The 16,283-nt window shown below is 49.2% G+C and overlaps 1 protein-coding gene across 3 annotated transcripts in view; it reads right to left on the bottom strand.

Moving 5' to 3' along the window:
• LOC142492577 (C-type lectin domain family 2 member B-like) overlaps positions 1-16,283 on the bottom strand; it is a 91,273-nt gene that overhangs the window by 32,003 nt on the left and 42,987 nt on the right. The window lies entirely within an intron of this gene.

The raw sequence follows: 16,283 nt of genomic DNA, 5'->3' as shown, positions 1-16,283 counted from the left end.
TGTGGTCTTACTAATGCTTTGTAAAGGGGCATAATTATGTTTACTTCCCTTTTATCCATTGCCCGTTTGATGCAAGATAAGATCTTGTTTGCCTTTGCAGCTACTGCATGACTTTGGGCACTATTGCTAAGCCTGCTGTCTACAAGCACTCCTAAATCCTTCTCCATCAAGGATCCCACCAATTTTTCCCCATTTAATATGTAAGTTGCCTGTTTATTCTTATTTCCCAAATGCATAACCTTACATTTATCTGTATTAAACCTCATCTGCCATTTACCTGCCCACATTTCCAGTCTCTCCAAGTCCTTCTGAAGAGAAATGACATCCTGCTCTGATTCTATTACCTTACACAATTTAGTATCATCAGCAAAGATGGAGACTTTGCTCTTGATGCCAACCTCAAGGTCATTAATAAACAAGTTAAAAAGCAGGGGTCCCAGTACCGATCCCTTAGGTACTCCACTCACGACTTTAGCCCAACCTGAAAAAGTTCCATTTATGACAACCCTCTGTTGTCTGTCCTATAGCCAGTTTTCGATCCAGGTGCATATATTATTACTGAGTCCAATTTTCTTTATTTTGTACACCAACCTCTTGTGTGAAACAGTATCAAAAGCCTTTGCAAAATTTAAGTAGACCACATCAACTGCATTACCCTGGTCTAACTTCCTACTTACCTCCTCAAAGAAACAAATAAGGTTAGTTTGGCATGATCTATCCTGTTCTGCTGTTAAACTATACAAGAACATGCTATTATTATTTTTATTATTATTATTATAATATATATCTGCCCCCTCCAACCCAGAGGGGGTATACATGTGCTCTCTCCCACCCCTATCCAGTGGGAATATGCATGGGGACCTTGGCTCCCCCAATCCCAGAAAAGCTATATGTGGTTTCCCTGCCCCCCAACCCAGAGGGGTACACACAGTGTACCCAACCCCCCCCCCCTGTCATGGGAGACCACGTTATTTGCACCTTTTTACCAGGATCAGTCATTGAGCAAAACAACGCAGAGAAATAAATTGTAATTTCGCTTACACACAGTGAAACAAAATACAGATGAAAAGACACACTTTTGGGCTGGGGTTGAAAACTAGACTTTTCTAGGTGCAGGGAACCCTATGGGAGAATTTTACCCTGACCGGGACTTAGCCCGGAACCTCCTGGAACCCAAATCGGCATAAAATCCCAGATGGGCCCGCTATGTTCTCTTCTGAGAACTTGGGCGCAAAATGCTGGACTTAGTCTCTGGTGGGCAGGCTTTTCAGGCTTGAAATTGAAGCCGGTTGCTCTGCTATTCACACAGAAGCAACTTTGAAAAGCCCGACCCGCGCTCTCAACTTAAGAGGAACCCACAATCTGATTGGCTCATGGCTTCTTATAGTATTCTCTGCTTCATTCATAAAATAAAAGCAGAGCGGAGAGCCAATCAGCACGTGGGAACATTCTTATGCAGCCAATCAGAGCCAAGCCGGGTAGAAAAGCTGGGTCTGCGGGAAATTTGATTAGCTAAGGTACATGCGCCAGCCTGCCACGTCTCCCCTCAGATATCCCAATGTCATCTGCTGGGCAGCGCCCTAGGTCTGGCAGGACAAGTGGCATCCCGGAGGACTGCCATTTATCTCCGGACTTATTACTCCGCCTTTCCCCGCTAACCAAATGCTATTCTCACCTCTGGGCATCCCCTGGCTGCTTTTAACTCCGATGTCCAGCAGACTCCCCGGCGCCTATGGGTTTGCACGGGCTACCTGTCTGGACATCGGTTCCGAATGTAAAACACACTGAAATACAGTCAATATAGTCTCGGGGAACCCCTTCAGCCATGGGGACTTTAGGTGAGGATCTTGGGGGTACAGGGAACAGAAAAAGAAGAATGTTGTTTTATTTCTGCCTGCCTTATTCCCCACACACTTTCCCTCTGACTCAGTTTGGACTCTGAGTCCCCCCAACCTTATGTAGGGGGACGAGAGGAGGGGGTGTGTCAAGCTGGCTTGGGATGCTCCGTGGGTGGGACATATGAATCGAACAATGGGAAACGCGCCGACATTCTGCCGCTTCCCATGGTTAACCCATTGCCTCCTACTGGGCAGGCTCCACTAAGTCTGGCAGACCAGAGGGTCCTCCCTGCAGGGGGTCTCTGTTCTCCGGACTCAATACTCTGCCCGGCCCCAGCAACTTAGCACCCCGACACCTCTCAACATCCCATCTCCTCTTTGAACTTTTGACTGTATGCAGACTTGCTGGCACCTTAAGCAGATGCCCTGGCAGACTGCATAGAGCCTTATAATAAATGTATCAAACGCATAAAACATATTTTAATACATGGGGGAGCTTGGGGAGACTCATGACTCTACGGGATATAGGACTGAGATATCGGGGCTCGAAAACCAGGAGTCTGGGGGTTACGGGGCAGCCCGGTGTAATTCATGTCTGCGGGCCAAGTAGAATTAAGGTACTACCGGTAGCTCCGGTCCTGGAACTAACTCCAAACACAATAATTGCAATATTACCCAAATATCCCCCTAAAACTGACACACAAGAAATCTCACAGTTCTAGGGCTAAGGGAACATGAAAACAGAAAAAAGCCGGGGTCACTTTATTTTCCACATGTTTTATTTATCCCTGGCCCCTGGCTTATGAGCTACAAAGGACCCCGCGGTTCCAGGGGTAACCAGATGGCTTAACCTTTATTGTACAGACTGGTTACCCCCTGCCGTCACACCTCCCCGCTCAAGACAAAGGCTTTGGGGTCCGCAGACCTGGATATCCTGGAAGTTTTCTGATCACTGGGGATGTTCTGTCAGGAGAGTCCACTTGCATTGCCATGCTCACTGCCCTTCTTGTGCTGGATAGTAAAGTCAAACTCCTGCAGGGCAAGGCTCCGGCACAGAAGTTTGCCATTCTCCCCCGACACCCTCTGTAACCAGCTGAGGGGATTGTGATCCGTGATCACCGTAAATCTCTACCACACAGGTAGGGCTTGAGCTTCTTCAGTGCCCACACGATTGCTAGGCACTCTCTCTCAATGGTGGCATAAGCCACCTCCCGAGGCAACAGCTTGCGGCTCAGGTAGACGATTCGGTGCTCTCCGCCATCCTCGCCTACCTGGCTTAGTACAGCACTGACACCATAGTCTGAGGCATCAGTCTACACCACAAACTGCTTGCTGTAGTCAGTGGCTGTATACAGGAGAAAAGGAACCCAGTCTTCAAGCACTCTGTCACGACTAGATGTATAATTGTAATGTTAAAATACTTTATTAGTTAACAATGAATAAAAAAAGGGGGGTTAAAATAAAATTAAATAGTATGTTTCAACAGCACGTGACTGTATCTTTGGTAACCCAGCTATGGCTAGGTGGGTAGATAGTAATAAGGAGATCCCTAATGGATATTCGGGATCTAGTGCTATGTATATAGCTACCTAGAGATATAGGAAAGGAGCCATGGTGAACCCACTCGGAAGAGGTTATGTCTTAATATAGATGTAACAGGGCGTGTAGTATAACGCGCTTTATTGATAAACTTTATGTAGTGTGTGCGTAAACACACTTTGGCATAATATGCGGTAAGTCAAACCTGTAGGATAAAACCCCGTGTGTAATAGTATGGTGGTAGCTAATGAAAAAACCTCTCAATCACACTGTCAGGGCAGAGTATCAATTCTATATGTGTGACCCCAGAGTGATGAGCTGGTCAGGTCTGAGTTAGTGACCTATGCAGCCCTCACTTCAGGAGATAGGTGCAGACAGGTATAGTGGATACTGAGAGGTATGGTGTGGGATTATTGGCATACGTGGGGCACTGGATAGAGCCACTGTAATACATCAATGTAAAGACGTATTAGAGTGATTCTCAAGGCGGCATGTATTGGCAACGCTAATACCAATATAGACACACACTCACTCCTGTCGGAGAAGTATCATCAGTGTCTATCTATGGCGGCTGTGGCAAGCGGTTCCGTGACCTAAGGTAAGTACCATATGCTGTGGTTAATACAAGCCCCCAGCACACGTTAGTAATTACCCTTTAAATGATAGGATGAGAAAATGCACACGTAGGTATAGCGTTACATAGCCACCACAGCGTTTCAGGGGTTAAAAAACTCCTACAGTACCCGCAGTCCGAGTGTACAATCTACAGCAATTGTCTATCCTGACAATAACAGTGGCTGGAAAGGTAAACTCACGGCTCGGATTACTGATGTACTGCTGGGGGGATAGCTGAGAGGCGCCGTATGTGCACATTAGAAATGCCGATACTAGCAGCTGATTAGCATGTGGTGTCTGCGGGAGGAAAGTATTCTGAGGTTAGGTCGTGTAGACCCGTATCCACCCCTCCCCCACTCAGTACACACTATGTTAACACCAAATCATAGGAGGAATAAGAACAGGTTTAACTTCTGAACGCATTGTCCCCTATATCAGCGCTGATCATAAGTATATCAGCGCTGATATGCTCGAGGACATGCCTAGCTAATGAGTGGGCTACTAAATGGCCCCTTGGAGCAGAAGGATCCTGCAGTAGTGTAGCGGTCATGTAAAATGCCTACAGTCATCTCTCCTGCTGGCAGTAAGGCCTGGTAAGTGTGGGCATGCCAGCAGTAATCATGGAGGTTTTCCCTCACACCCTGGTGGGGTGCCCTGTGTATGGCTGGAACTGGTCACATGCTCTGACTCCATGGTTAGTGATGTCAGAGGTGTGTCAGCTTCAGAAGCTTACATAAGGCACAGCACTGTGTTGCAAAGTTAGTTGCTGTCTAGTTCAAGTGTTGTGCGAGCAGGAGTTCTAGCTGCGTGCTGAAAGAGTTCTGTCAGTTATGTTATAGTAACTCCATGGGAGGCTGTGTCCAGGGACCTGGCACAGGACAGTGATTCCTGCGGGAATGGTGAATCCCTGATCTAGGTGACCTACCTAACTAAAGGGAGCACTGGCGAGATGAGCGGCTGAAGATACTCCTTGTGGAGGGCAGCTGCCCTGCCGTGTCAATAAAGATGAGTTCAGCCAGAAACCCTCTCGTGTATCTATCAAGAATGAGTGTACAGAGAGGAGCACCACGGAGGAGTTCCTCGCCAGGATCATCCCCTTGCGGACGCAGGGACCCTGGTGAGGTGGAGGCGCTGCACTGGAACTAGGTGAGACTCAGCACACTACCTCAGCTGCCTGTCTGACGGGTCCTCCCCACACACCATCATGCGGGAGACTCAGGAGTCCTGTAGCCAGCAGGTGCACCATCAGGCATATCTACACTGTAATGGGGTCCGGTTAGACCACAGGGGCCAATGTGAGATTGGGTGGGTCAGGCCGGGCCAGAAATACCGTTACATTTGGAGGCGAGCTGCTGAGATCAGATCCGTCAACAGGACAGGCTTTTAGCTAGGTCACTTGGAAACAGGGAGAGTGTCTGCTGCCACTTTGTGCTGAGTAGGGACGGACCTAGGGGTGGTCAGGGGGCTGACGGGATATTGTCAGTTCGCAGGGACAACCTAGGGGCCTGAAGGGAGTGAGGGGTCTGGAGCCGGGTTATAGCTGACCGAGTCACCTTGAGGCAGTGCTAGTTGGTAGGATGCCAGAAGGGATAGCCTGTTAACTTGGTCAGGAGTCCTGGAGAGGGTCTGCGCTAGGCTGACCAAGACAGGTAGACGCCCCAAGTACTGCATGGCAGAGCCAGCCAGAGTACCTAGCCATTCCAGACACTCACCGAAGGGAGCACAGACTGGGAGGAAGGAGTCACAGCAGACACTGAGAGAGTGAGCCTAGCCTGAGGTAGTGCAACACTGGGTCACACCTAGATAAGGTACACATGTGGTGGTGCATCTGAGCTAATCTTTATTGTACCGGTGTGGTGGCTGCCCCGCAGAGTGGAGCCTCATGTACGACAACTGCTACGAGAGAGTGGAGGATCCGCGTGGCGCGGAGAACGTAAAATGGCGGACAGAGGCTGATGGGGAGGGCACCCGTGGCGTGCAACCCACTGAAGAGCAGACTGTCGCCGAGTTGTCATTGACCAGGCTGCTCTGGAGCGGAGCGAAGGCTATGGCTGCCCCGTTTTTATCCTGTATGGGACAGCGAGGGGCCACCCTTGAAGAGTGTGAAGAAATTGTTATAATTGGGGGAGAACCCCGTGAGGAGAGCAAACAGATGGACTTTTTGGGCTCAACAGTCAACCAAAATGGCGGTTCCCGCTTGCTAGGGAAACCGCATGGGACAGTTACAGAAAATGTGGCTGGTGCAGGACATGCAAAAAGCTGGCCGGGAATGGCGCGAACAGCAGAGCCCCGCCCTGAAGGGGGGCATGGCGCGAAAGCTATGGCTGCGCCGGGATGGACAGTGACTAATTCAGCCCCTGTGCTGAGTCAACCGTTGAGTTTATGGGACCCTCCCCTGATTTCTACCAGGGGGAGTGACTTTCAATTATGGCCTGTGGGAATGCACCCACTGGGCCCAGGGACTGATATCCAGACGGCGCCACTACAAAAAGTAGTTCCGGCCGTGGAGGTGATTTGCAAGCAAAGGTACCTTGTGCAAAAAGCTGCTGCAAGGAGAAGGCGGGAACTAGCCGCGGGAAAAGACTCCAGCTCTGGGGAGGAGACTGGCGCGAAAACGCAGACCGCGCCCACCAGGATTGAGAGAGGTGCGGCCTTAATTAAGGGGCATGATATTCCCCTGTGGGACCCGCCCATTATTGCAACCCCTGGGGGCGGGTTCCAACTCTGTCAGAGAAGGGAGGAGCCGAAGCAGGGAGTGGCGGATCCAGCAACTTCCACCAGTCAGTTGCGAGGAACCACAGAGAAGGAGAGACCTGTACAGGAAGTGACTCCTGTACAAAGAATGGCCTGCTCCTCCACTGTGGGCACTATGGTCTCCACCCAGCCCTACTCAGTGCCCGGCGGGGTGCTGGTGGTGAGGGTGGCCAATACTGAGACGGTGGTCGGGCTCTGCCTACAATGCGGGCTGCCCGGAGGTACTGTGAATACGATGGCACGTTGCCCTCATTGCGGGACTTTGTATCTGTGGCCTATGCCCACATTCGTCCCAATACAGCCTGCTGACCCCCCGGTGGATGTGCCACGGCGCTCTGCTGAGTCCCCGGGCGCGCTATGGATCAACCGCGCGAGTCCCGGAGACAGGGGACTGGAGCCGGTCAAGTCGGCTGGGTCACTGGCCATTGAGGCGGCTGGATTAACCCCCGCGACAGGGGCAAAGAGACTTTCACCCCGCCCCGAGACCCCTAGGTCGGGGCGAGGGGACTACTCTGATGAGGACCTCCGTGAGCTGGCGGTAGCAAAAACGGAGCGGAAAAGACAGACGGGAAGAACGACACCCCGTGGGATGAGTGGCAGGACGTCCCCCGCAGATCGGCGATCCGACCGACGGAGTCCCGCCATCCCAGGACCTGGCGGAGATGGGAGAGAGACGCCTACACCCCTGCGGACGGGTAAGCCAAGCAGCCCTATTACTTACTTGGTTGCAGCAGACGGCGAAGCGCTGGAAGGGCCGCGCCAGGCCCAACGCGCACGTGGAGAAACGGCATCACTTCCGGTGGCGACGGCGGAGCAACCGGATGTCGTCATAGAGGAAGAGATCCCGCATGGGGGTCCAACGCGAGATGGCGACGCTTCCGGTTCCGGGGAGGACGTCACTTCCGGTGGCGACGGCGGAACCCAGGAAGGGGAAGCAGCGACGCTTCGGCGATTGGGGGAAGGTCCCCGACCACTCGTATTGCCCAGAAAATGGAGAGACGGTTTCAGGACTGATGAGGGCGAGGAGACATCATCCTTGGACCGGTCCACGGACAGTCAAGAGCGGGTCGTAACCCCAATGGGTCCTGTCCCATGCCCCTATGCCCAACCCCATGCCTTAGGTAATGCCCCTACCCCTATCACACGGTCACCGGGTTCACCGCCCAGCTTGGAACTTGTGGACATACCTTTGGGGGGGGAGGAAGGACGGACTGGGGAAAGGCAGCTCAGTGGAGCTACGGAAGGTGATTCACGGGGAGGGAGAGAATTGAGGGTGGCGGATACAGCACCCCAACCAGTGGTAAAGGCCCCGGGCTCTTCGAGGTGGTTCAACTCGCGATCCACAAGGTCGTCAGGGGTATTTTCGTTTGATGACGACAGGGAACCAGGACCCAACCCATTTAAGGAGACCCGGTGGTGGGCCCCGTTATTTGAAGGGTACTCCGCGTGGATGGACCGTACTCGGTTCCTTATCCGGCGGGAGGACGTGGTAGATTTCTGGTGGAAAGAGGGAGAGTTTACACCCGAGCAGAGGGACAGGAAATTACAGGAGAGGTGGTTCCAGCTGGAGCGTAGAGACATAGCGCCCATGGGTCCCGACACACTGTCAGATCCAGTTGATCCTGATGAGCCCCTATCATGGGTGTTACCTGGGAGGGCAGGTAATGCTGATTTGACCAGGGTCAGTAGGGCGGAGAGGGCTATAATAGTCAAATATAAAAGATCCCATGGGTTGGAGTATCCCTATGTTCCGGAGCCCCTGATGGATGAAATTGAGGACAATAGGGAAAAGTGGCTCCAAGAGACTATAGAGCTGTATTTAGTCAATAGGGGGAGCGCCATTGTAGGTAAGAAGGCGGAAGAAAGGATAGACACCCTGATGCGAGTGTGGAGCATAGGGAGAAATGTTCACAAACATAGGGTGACCTATATGCCAGAGAGAGGGTCGCCTAGGCATTACTATGTCACGGTCCTGGATATGGGTAACAGGGAGGTGAGGAAACCCGACCCAGATCACTATTTTTAGGGGGTACTAACGCATCCTGCGGGTCTGTGGCTGCTGGTCGGGGCGGGCTTGGCGGATGACTGTATTCATGTGTACTGTATTATGAGGAAATTTGTGCGATGTTAATTATGTTTTCCGTTACAGTGCTTCCTGGAAAGAGGTATACAAATTTAGGTCCCAGCGAGGACGATGGGATTCACCAGGGGGAGAATAGAGCGGTCATGTAAAATGCCTACAGTCATCTCTCCTGCTGGCAGTAAGGCCTGGTAAGTGTGGGCATGCCAGCAGTAATCATGGAGGTTTTCCCTCACACCCTGGTGGGGTGCCCTGTGTATGGCTGGAACTGGTCACATGCTCTGACTCCATGGTTAGTGATGTCAGAGGTGTGTCAGCTTCAGAAGCTTACATAAGGCACAGCACTGTGTTGCAAAGTTAGTTGCTGTCTAGTTCAAGTGTTGTGCGAGCAGGAGTTCTAGCTGCGTGCTGAAAGAGTTCTGTCAGTTATGTTATAGTAACTCCATGGGAGGCTGTGTCCAGGGACCTGGCACAGGACAGTGATTCCTGCGGGAATGGTGAATCCCTGATCTAGGTGACCTACCTAACTAAAGGGAGCACTGGCGAGATGAGCGGCTGAAGATACTCCTTGTGGAGGGCAGCTGCCCTGCCGTGTCAATAAAGATGAGTTCAGCCAGAAACCCTCTCGTGTATCTATCAAGAATGAGTGTACAGAGAGGAGCACCACGGAGGAGTTCCTCGCCAGGATCATCCCCTTGCGGACGCAGGGACCCTGGTGAGGTGGAGGCGCTGCACTGGAACTAGGTGAGACTCAGCACACTACCTCAGCTGCCTGTCTGACGGGTCCTCCCCACACACCATCATGCGGGAGACTCAGGAGTCCTGTAGCCAGCAGGTGCACCATCAGGCATATCTACACTGTAATGGGGTCCGGTTAGACCACAGGGGCCAATGTGAGATTGGGTGGGTCAGGCCGGGCCAGAAATACCGTTACAGTAGGATGATATATGCAAGATCCAGATAATCTATTGCACCAGAGGAAGCTGTTGAAGAAGCGTTCACATGTGAAACGCGCGCGTCGGCCACCTACCTCCTGCACACGCGGGAAGCTTTTCATTTTGAATCTAGCCCTGTATGGATATTGATCCACGCTATTGAATCAACAGCTTCCTCCGGTGCAATAGATTATCTGGATCTTGCATATATCATCCTACTGCAGGATCCTTCTGCTCCAAGGGGCCATTTAGTAGCCCACTCATTAGCTAGGCATGTCCTCGAGCATATCAGCGCTGATATACTTATGATCAGCGCTGATATAGGGGACAATGCGTTCAGAAGTTAAACCTGTTCTTATTCCTCCTATGATTTGGTGTTAACATAGTGTGTACTGAGTGGGGGAGGGGTGGATACGGGTCTACACGACCTAACCTCAGAATACTTTCCTCCCGCAGACACCACATGCTAATCAGCTGCTAGTATCGGCATTTCTAATGTGCACATACGGCGCCTCTCAGCTATCCCCCCAGCAGTACATCAGTAATCCGAGCCGTGAGTTTACCTTTCCAGCCACGGTTATTGTCAGGATAGACAATTGCTGTAGATTGTACACTCGGACTGCGGGTACTGTAGGAGTTTTTTAACCCCTGAAACGCTGTGGTGGCTATGTAACGCTATACCTACGTGTGCATTTTCTCATCCTATCATTTAAAGGGTAATTACTAACGTGTGCTGGGGGCTTGTATTAACCACAGCATATGGTACTTACCTTTGGTCACAGAACCGCTTGCCACAGCCGCCATAGATAGACACTGATGATACTTCTCCGACAGGAGTGAGTGTGTGTCTATATTGGTATTAGCGTTGCCAACACATGCCGCCTTGAGAATCACTCTAATGCTGTACGTCTTTACATCGATGTATTACAGTGGCTCTATCCAGTGCCCCACGTATGCCAATAATCCCACACCATACCTCTCAGTATCCACTATACCTGTCTGCACCTATCTCCTGAAGTGAGGGCTGCATAGGTCACTAACTCAGACCTGGCCAGCTCATCACTCTGGGGTTATACATATAGAATTGATACTCTGCCTTGACAGTGTGATTGAGAGGTTTTTTCATTAGCTACCACCATACTATTACACACAGGGTTTTATCCTACAGGTTTGACTTACCGCATATTATGCCAAAGTGTGTTTACGCACACACTACATAAAGTTTATCAATAAAGCGCGTTATACTACACGCCCTGATACATCTATATTAAGACATAACCTCTTCCTAGTGGGTTCACCATGGCTCCTTTCCTATATCTCTAGGTAGCTATATACATAGCACTAGATCCCGAATATCCATTAGGGATCTCCTTATTACTATCTACCCACCTAGCCATAGCTGGGTTACCAAAGATACAGTCACGTGCTGTTGAATCATACTATTTAATTTTATTTTAACCCCCCTTTTTTTATTCATTGTTAACTAATAAAGTATTTTAACATTACAATTATACATCTAGTCGTGACAGAGTGCTTGAAGACTGGGTTCCTTTTCTCCTGTATACAATTACGTCCCCATCCAGTCAGCACCTCACCGTGGTTCATTAAATACTCAAGCTGTGCGGGTTTTTTCTTTACGTGTAGTGTAGTCAGTGGCTGCCAGGATGGGAGCACAAGTCAGGGCAGACTTCAGAGCCAGGAATGCCTCCTCGCAAGCGGGAGACCAGGTAACCAAAACCAAGAGTTTCTTCTGGGTTAGGTCAGTCAGCAGTTTAGCCAGGGTGCTGTACTGGAGAACAAACTTCCTATAGCATCCAGCGGTGCCTAAGAAAGCCATAATCTACTTCTTTGTTCGGGGCACTGGCCACTGGAGGATTGCCTCTACCTTAGCCACTCCAGCTTGAGATGCCCCCCGCCTACTCTGTGCCTGAGGTACAGTACCTCTGCAGTCCCGACTAGACACGTAGATGGTTTGAGTGTCAGCCCTGCTTCTCCTATCCTTTTCAGTACCGCTGCTAGATGCACGATATGGGATTCCCAAGAATTGCTAAATACAGCTACATGTACTGTATGTCGTCCAGGTATGCCCTTGCGAAACCCTGCACCCCTTCCACTAACCTATTGACCAGGCTTTGGAAGGCTAGCCGTAGCATTCTTCATTCTGATTAGCATAATTAGAAATTCATATAAGCCACTTGGAGTGATGAAAGCTGACTTCTCCTGTGCCTCCTGGGTCAGGGCGATTTGCCAGTACCCCCTGGACAAATCTATGGTAGTCAGATACCTTGACCCCACGAGCTCATCTAGCAGCTCATCCATGCGGGGCATGGGATAGGCATCCAACACCGTCTGAACATTGAGCTGCCAGTAGTCCACACAGAACCGAGTGGTCCTGTCATTCTTAGGTACCAGAACTACCGGTGAAGCCCAAGGACTCCAAGATAGTACAATTACCCCTAGGGCCAGCATCTCTTCTACCTCCTCCTTTATACCAGCTGTGCGCAAACTGGGGGATGCGAGATTATCTGCGAGGGTCGCGGGGTTTACAGAGGCCCCGCATGATTCCCAAAGGCACTTAAATTAAGTACCGAGGAAGTGGCGAAGGCCTCTGTAAACCTTACTTACCTTGTTCAGCCGGCATCTGGAGATACATCGCCATGTCAACACGGTGTCAAATGATGCCGCGGGGTCATGTGACGGCACGTTGTTATGGCAACATGACGTCATGACGCCAAGACGCCATGAACCAAGGTAAGGAGGACATTGCAAATGCATTCAATGATTACTTTGTGGGGTGTGCCAATAATTTATTAGCGAAATGCAGCCCAAACCACAAACCTGAATCTCATACTGGGAGTACCCACATAGCCCCACTCCCTCCCAACACTGCCCACAATTTTCAATTTGGCCCAGTATCTGAAGAGGAGATTACACAAGCGCTCCTCAAACTAAAACTAAGCAGCCAATGCGGACCTGACTAACTACAATCTAGGTTCCTACGACTTGGTGCCCCAGCCATTGCCAAACCAATTGCTTCCATAGTCAACTCTATCCTGTCTGCAGGCCATATCCCTAAGACCTGGAAAACTGCCACAGTTGTCCCAATCTTCAAAAGTGGGGACAAAAACACTGTCTCAAACTACAGGCCAATCTCACTTCTCCCAATTCTATCCAAAGTCATGGAAAAATGTGTCCACTCCCAATTAAGCGATTACTATACCAAGACAAATTTCCCTAGCCAATTCCAGTCTGGCTTACGTCCCAAACACTCCACCGTAACTACCCTGCTAAAAGTTTGCAATGAAACCCAGTGTGGAATGGAACGGGGACAACTCACTGCTGCAGTATTCCCAGATTTTGCCAAGGCTTTTGATACAGTTGATCATGCTATCCGGCTTAACAAACTCCAGAGCTCTGGAATAGGGAAGCATGCTTTAAACTGGTTTCAGTCCAACCTATCAGGAAGATCCCAACATGTGTCCATCTCAGACTCTAACTCCAACCCCCTGGATATCATCTGTGGTGTCCCGCAAGGCTCTAATATGGGGCCCCTACTCTTCTCAGTGTTCATTAATGATCTTCCCACAGCTTGTAAGGAAGCCTCAATACACATGTATGCAGATGACACAATCCTATATGCACACAGCCATAGCCTCTCTGACCTTCAACACATACTTCAGTCTGACTTTTTGAGACTCGAAAACTGGATTTCCCATAACAAATTGTTTTTATACACTGACAAGACTGTAACAATGGTATTTGGGACTAAGGGCCTCATGCAGTAAGCGACGATTATGTGAAATCGGCAAGCTTACCGATTAGTCATGTTATTGGCGTTTTTCCCTCTCCGTATGCAGTAAGTGCCGAATACATTCAAAATCAAGCCGAAAACAAATCCGCCCACTCTCACGATGATTAGCCGATCACACACAGGTGTATCGGCGTGCGTGGCGGGGTGCTGATAGGTTGCACAATCACAAATCTTGCTGAATCAGGCGAAACAAGCATGTTTTGGATTGCGCGCCATATTTAAAGGCAACGTGTACTGCTAATCATTCTCTGTGTTGTTGGGAGTGAGAGAGAGAGAGACGCACAGAGCTGGACGATTGAAGATTTGCATATTGACTGAGAGACTTGTTGTGTATTGGGAGAGCTTTGTCCTTTGTTGTTTTGTTTACATCTTTGTCTTGTTTTATATGTGGAAGTGGTTCGTGTGATTGCCTGTACATTTCTTGTCTGTTTTTTGTGTGTGCTGGAAGTATGCCCGCAAAGAGTGGGAAGAGTGATGCTGGTGGGAGTGGGAGTGCTACTCGTGCGAGTACGCGTCGGAGTGAACGTTCTGTTCAGGGGAGTGATGTTGCTGGTGCACCGAGTGGTGTTGCTGGGAGTGGGAGTGCTGGTGCTGCGAGTGGTGTTGCTGGGAGTGGGAGTGCTGTTGTTGGGAGTGGGAGTGCTGGTGCTGCGAGTGGTGTTGCTGGGAGTGGGAGTGCTGTTGTTGGGAGTGGGAGTGCTGTTGCTCTGAGTGGGAGTGCTGGTGCTGGGAGTGCTGGTGCTAGGAGTGTGAGTGCTGGTGCTAGGAGTGGGAGTGCTGGTGCTAGGAGTGGGAGTGCTGGTGCTGGGAGTGCTGCTGGTGGCGCAGTTGCTGATGGGGTGTCTGGTGGTGGCGTGCTTGCTGGTGGCCAGCTTTTGGAGGCTCTTCCATTGGAAGAAGGAGAGTCCAGTCAGCACCAGCCAAGCTCTGACCCTAAACCTGCTCGGAAGAAACGTGTGGAGAAGCCACGTAATCCTCGCTTCAATGACCAGGAAAATACAGCTCTTGTCACTGGCATTCTGGAGCACTATGACAGTATCTATGGACATTTAGTAGGTAAGTGTACCTTTACATTTATTAATCAAATACATGTGATCCTAGGTCATCTGAGTTTTGTTCATATGCAAATATGGGTACACAATATCTTTCTATGTTCATTAGTGTGGAAACACAGCTTTTTATCATGCCTTACAAGGACAAATAAACACAGGCGGTCAATTTGCCAGAACTGCATACAATATGAATGCAAGCTTGCTTACATGTATAGGTTTAGTAGTGAATGCTCATGTGCTTCACATATTACACATAAAACAGCATGTTTGCTATCTCTTGGAACAGCTAGCAGTGTAGGAAACTGGTGCTTATATTATTATTCATTTACCTCATATCTTTTATATGTTTTTCAAGGGCGGACAAGTGCAGCAAGCAAAAAAGAAATGTGGGACACAATAGTCATTGGTGTCAATGCCTGTGGGAATCGTGTCAGGGACAAGTATCATTGTCGGAAAAGATTTGATGATATTAGGTCCAAATTGAAAAAGAAAATACAAGACCAACGCGTGCATGCTACTGGCACTGGAGGTGGGCCCACACCACAACGTCTCATATTGACTCCATTGGAGGAGCTGCTTCGGCCAAAATTACTAACCGTCGTCGTGGAAGGCTTGGCTGGTGACCGTGACATTGGAATTTATCCGTCACAATTTCCAGCAGGTGATAAATATTACTGTACTAGGCGTGTCGTTGCTTACAGTTATTTTGCATATTTACACTGCTTTTTATACTGTCTTCACAATATAAGCATACCTGCATCTATATATGTATATGTCTGATTCTGTATATATATATCTCAAAATAGACATATATGTAGTAGTCCTACTAAAAGCAGTAACTAATATAGCACGTGCCATTGCGTGCTCATTTACATGTGAATTCACAAAATGCATAGCTGCAGTGGAAGCAATTGATGGTGGGCGAAGATGGGGAACAACAGGGTAGTACACATGTGTAACACATGTTAATGAGAAATTATTAGTAGCTACAGGTACAGAACAGAAATATGTATCATATTATTGTGTATTTTATTTATTTTACTCCGACAAACATGACATTACTGCCTATTTTAAGCATGCATCAAAGAAATTGCATGCAACGGCCTACAAACATCACTTGCACTAACACATCTATAGTTGCTTATGAAAAGGTCCATTTTTGCTTTATGTCATATACAGACAGCATAATGAGGCACACGTATCAAACGTTATGTCATTGTTTTCATAACTTAAACACTGCAGACGACTACTTAGCTCATCTACCATTGTGTTAACGCAGCTGCAATTAATATCTCATCACAGCATACACTTCAACAGAGGGGGTGGGGTTCAGCACACACACTAATTACAGCCTCATTTCACGGTCAACTTAGTTCACACCATTTTCACCTGTTTCAAGTAATTGAAAGGTGTGGCTGATTAGGCTTTTTGGGGAAGGGAATACCGTTCTTACAACCTGAATAGCACAACTGAAGTTAATCACACTCATTTGAAAGCTTAACTTTAGCTACTAAATGCCCCAACAACTCATTACTTATCAAAGCGTACGTCACACATTAGTTCACTCATATCTATAGTTGAACTACTATCAACGACACATTATCACACACTGCATGTGTTGTCTTGTTGAGTCACAGCCACATTCAGGTGTGCCACATC

The sequence above is a fragment of the Ascaphus truei genome, chromosome 4 (assembly GCF_040206685.1).
Source record: "Ascaphus truei isolate aAscTru1 chromosome 4, aAscTru1.hap1, whole genome shotgun sequence".
Taxonomy (NCBI): Eukaryota; Metazoa; Chordata; class Amphibia; order Anura; family Ascaphidae; genus Ascaphus; species Ascaphus truei.
The sequence above is the reverse complement of the archived record's forward strand: the minus strand, read 5'-3'. Positions and strand labels throughout refer to the sequence as shown.